The sequence below is a fragment of the Chelonia mydas genome, chromosome 11 (assembly GCF_015237465.2).
Source record: "Chelonia mydas isolate rCheMyd1 chromosome 11, rCheMyd1.pri.v2, whole genome shotgun sequence".
NCBI classification, from domain to species: Eukaryota; Metazoa; Chordata; order Testudines; family Cheloniidae; genus Chelonia; species Chelonia mydas.
In genome coordinates, this window is record NC_051251.2 from 36,763,314 (window position 1) to 36,768,191 (window position 4,878).

The window sequence follows — 4,878 nt, forward strand, 5'->3', positions numbered from 1 at the left end:
GCACTCAGCCTCAAAATGGCCCCAGTATATTTCATAGGCACCTAAAAGCTGCTCTAAATTATGCTCACTGAAGCAGTCCTCTAGGGAATATACTGCTGGCCAGGGATAAATCCCTCACACCTCTCATACTCCCCCTCTCTGCCCTCAGCCTGCCATAGACTATCCCCAGTGTATATTGGAGAGAGGGCCAGGAGTAGCTGGCATAGCCAGCCCTATTCCTGCTGAAGATTTGCCTATGCTAGGGGAATCCTTGGACATTGCATTAAGTTGCAAAGGAGATTTAGGAGAGGCCAAGAATCTGGCCCAATATTGGAAACATATTTTAATTTATTTATTTGTATATTATATGTTGGTGTCTATCATAAACATACTAGACATCCCATAAATGCATGCAATTATTTCCCTTCATAGAGGATTTATGACTATATAACTTTAAAATGGGAAGTCATGTATTTCCAATGGTTTGTACTTGAATTTATGCAAATACATAAAAGCTTAAGCAAATTTACAATCTACTGCTTATTTGTCCGAGAAAATTAGTGATAGGAAAGTGACACTTCTCAACACTTTTTGAGTCAGTAATCGTCCCCTCCCCATTACAAAACAGAATTAAATTTATGGAAATCATATTTAGTAAGTCGGATGACTAGCCCTTCAGATTTTCCCAGTGCTTTCTATTAGCATCATTACATCTTCTTCAGTGGATACAGTTCATCCATTTGACATTTTAAGATTTAGAACAGTAAATTAAAATGTATTGGCTCTTTTGAATTCATTTGTCACAGGCAACAAGTAACATCATTTGGAGTGGTACATCATTAGAACATCAGTGTTTGGAGACTCACTTGGCTGGGAAAAATGGGTCAGTGAGATCAAATAAGCTTCACATGGATAATCTAAAGTTTATGACAAAGGGAATACCAATAAATAGCAAGCAACTCCCCTAGTACAGCAAAGAAGAAAATAAAATGAAAGGGATGGGGATCTCTTTGAAAACACTCACATTCTTTATACACGTAGATTCTGACTTAGGAAGCAACCCTTTGATAAAAATTAAAGGACTTATCTTTTATTATTTTGAGAAGTAGCAATGTAGTATTTGTAGAAGTAGTAACACCAACATTGCTTAAATACAGTACCATAACCTGGACTGAATAATTATTAAAGTACGTAATTCTTTCTTATTTATCTCTCTTATATGATATCAAGTATATGTCCCCTTCAAACCTTTTCTATGTCCTTAAGAACAAATGTTCATTACTACAGCATATGCTTTGTTCTCATCTATAGAGTTTTGAAACAAAAGCTGTCACTTCCAGCTTTTACCACTGCTAAGCAGTGAAAGGTGAGCACACAATACAGTCATAGGTATGGCTGAAAGTATGCTTCTTTCTTCCCTGGCTCACTAAATAATACATTGGCAAGAGGCACATATAAGAGATATGGTGTCTTGTAACTGCTATCAGATGTATGTCTATCGTGCCTGATGGTCATTAGTTAGATGAGATCAGCAAGTTAAAGAAATTTTACATTTTTGTTTTCCTTTAACAGGTACATGACTGCTGTAGCAGACTCACAAGAAGGAAACTTGACTGAAAAAAATACTGGGGTAAGATAAGCTCATTACAAATATACAACGTAATGGATTTTTTAAAAATAGGTTATCTGGTGTGGTGCCTGATACCGTTCATGTAATACATGAGAATGAGGAGATAAAAGGAAGAAAAATAAAATAAATGCATCACCTTTGGTTTACTCTTCATAAATATTAATAATTCATGATTTCTAGTCCTTTCCTGTTAAATGAAACAATATGCCAATTTTGGATACGAAATGTGCAGACCGTTAATTTAGAATTAGTGCTCCCGTGTGAATTACATCAGAATAGTGACACCTGTGAGCACTGCTACAGTTAAGATTTACATTTTAAATTCTGTTTTTTCAAGGTTTATAATTTAGCCACCTATATTTGCATCAGCCTAAAGCTTAGCATATAAAATGTGAGCTCATAATAATCTATTGTCTCAAAACATGGCTATGATTATTTAAACTTCTGTTTTTAAGTTAGATAATCTAATTTTTTTTTTTGCTCATTTCAGACACTTGTTTAATCTCCTTCATGTAAGAAATGTCTGAATTTTAAATTGAGAAATGTTATAAATACTTGAAGCTTTATTTACTGCTAAAGAACTGCAGCTTTTCAAGCCATGTAAGCTCAGAGGAACCTCAGAAGAGTGTGTATAGACAAAAAAGAAAAGACATTGCTCAGTGAAGAACCCTGTGTGGGGTCCAAGATAAGACACCATGATGACACAGCAGCAGCTGAAAATCCCCACTATGAAGAAAGGGATCAGCTGCCTCTGTGTTCTCATGGCTCCTTGTGGACGGTTGTTCCCTGGCTTGAATATCCACATTGGGAAAGGTTTCAGAGTAGCAGCCGTGTTAGTCTGTATTCGCAAAAAGAAAAGGAGTACTTGTGGCACCTTAGAGACTAACCAATTTATTTGAGCATAAGCGTTCGTGAGCTACAGCTCACTTCATCGGATGCATAAAGTGGAAAATACAGTGAGGATATTTTATACACACAGACCATGAAAAAATGAGTGTTTATCACTTCAAAAGGTTTTCTCTTCCCCCACCCCACTCTCCTGCTGGTAATAGCTTATCTAAAGTGATCACTCTCCTTACAATGTGTATGATAATCAAGGTGGGCCATTTCCAGCACAAATCCAGGGTTTAACAAGAACGTCTGAGGAACAGTGGGGGGAGGAGGGGGGAGGAAAAAACAAGGGGAAATAGGTTACCTTGCATAATGACTTAACCACTCCAGTCTCTATTCACACCTAAGTTAATTGTATCCAATTTGCAAATGAATTCCAATTCAGCAGTCTCTCGCTGGAGTCTGGTTTTGAAGTTTTTCTGTTGTAATATCGCAACTTTCATGTCTGTAATCGCGTGACCAGAGAGATTGAAGTGTTCTCTGACTGGTTTATGAATGTTATAATTCTTGACATCTGATTTGTGTCCATTTATTCTTTTACGTAGAGACTGTCCAGTTTGACCAATGTACATGGCAGAGGGGCATTGCTGGCACATGATGGCATATATCACATTGGTGGATGTGCAGGTGAACGAGCCTCTGATAGTGTGGCTGATGTTATTAGGCCCTGTGATGGTGTCCCCTGAATAGATATGTGGGCACAGTTGGCAACGGGATTTGCTGCAAGGATAGTTTCCTGGGTTAGTGGCTCTGTTGTGTGATGTGTGGCTGCTGGTGAGTATTTGCTTCACGTTGGGGGGCTGTATGTAAGCAAGGAAACCTTTTGAAGTGATAAACACCCATTTTTTCATGGTCTGTGTGTATAAAACTTCCTCACTGCATTTTCCACTTTATGCATCTGATGAAGTGAGCTGTAGCTCACGAACGCTTATGCTCAAATAAATTGGTTAGTCTCTAAGGTGCCACAAGTACTCCTTTTCTTTTCACATTGGGAAAGAGGCGGTAACTGGATGGGTTGGGGGAGGGTTTGGGGCGTGGGGTGGGGTGGAAGGTGCACACTGGGATTGGGACTGTATTATCTTCTCCACAAAACCTGCTCAATGGTGAGGAGAGGGTCTTTATGGCAGCTGTGGCCAGAGGAGTCAATGATAGTGCAGTTCCATTGGAAACATGCTCTCAGGGAGGGAGAGGGATATTGCTGCTGAGGGCAACAGCTGCTACAAGGCCGCTGTGTGGGTGGCCCTGGCCTGATACCGATGTCCCAGGATGTGTGGGTTTAGGAGGTGGGTCCTGATAGCCTATTTCACATAAGAAAACTCCATCCCCTTGATGGAACAGTGTGGGGAATCTAACATTGATTTCTTCCCTCGATTCATGTTCTCCACAGATTTTACCATGAGAGGTGAATTTCTGGCCCAATATGTGGGCTTATGTCTCACACAAGCTGAATAATGTTATATTAGTATTACTCCCTAATATGCTCACTCTGCTAAAATTTGATTGTTTCACCTGCCCATGGGATTGTGAATCTTCTTGGCTTCAAGCCTAGCCAGATGACTCAAGAGAAGTTTGGCTAAGCTAAGGAAACATTTTGTTTTCTGTCAGAGTTACAGCTCCAGATCACAACGTGCTGAGGGTTATTAGCTTTCTCGCCGTTTTCCACATGGAACTTTAAGCTCAATTCAGAAGGGCCAATGAATGGCTCTTCATGTTTAAATGATCGATTTTTTCAGATAAGTTTCCCTGTCCTGCAGCAGATTGACATTATATGAATGTCAAAACACAGCAAACCATTGATTTTGTTCTAATCTTTTTCTTCCTGATTGGATTGGAAACTTCTTTCTCTACCAGCTCTTTTCAATGCTTTTCTATTAAAAAAAGTAGTGATATGGAGATTCATTAGGTATTGGGCAGATACCAGCTGTTTATCAACCTCAGAAAAAAATACCTCCTTATAATGACAAAAGAGGATTTCCTGGGCATCTATAATATACTGTGCATGATCACGTCATCCCAAGTGACCCCTAGCATTGCCATGAGAAAAAGACCTGAGACAGAGCTTTTGGGCTGAGTGCTGGCTAAAAAGGTACTTGTGGCTGTGAGTAAGAAGAATCTGTCTCCTGCTGTTTGAGTCCTGCTGTGTTCAGGGAAACAAGACTCTGTACATAAATAGGATTGGTAAATAAATAAATAGGATTGCATCAGAAACCAGGCCTCCATCATCAAATTCTCCTCCTAACTGAAACAACCCGCAGGATCCTGAATTTTATCAAAGCTCTTGGGTCAAAAAGGGGTAACAATACACTTTCTACCTTCCTTGCCGAATGTTTTCTGTGCTAAAGATCCTGATTTAGCAAAGCATTTAAGCACATGCTTAA

The 4,878-nt window shown here is 39.3% G+C and overlaps 1 long non-coding RNA gene across 1 annotated transcript; it reads left to right on the top strand.

Moving 5' to 3' along the window:
• The first annotated feature begins 984 nt into the window (after window positions 1–984).
• On the top strand, window positions 985–1,588 carry LOC122462312. Its single transcript, XR_006284793.1, has 2 exons — window positions 985–1,166; window positions 1,552–1,588. It is a non-coding gene; the product is annotated as an uncharacterized LOC122462312 (long non-coding RNA).
• The last annotated feature ends 3,290 nt before the right edge of the window (window positions 1,589–4,878 follow it).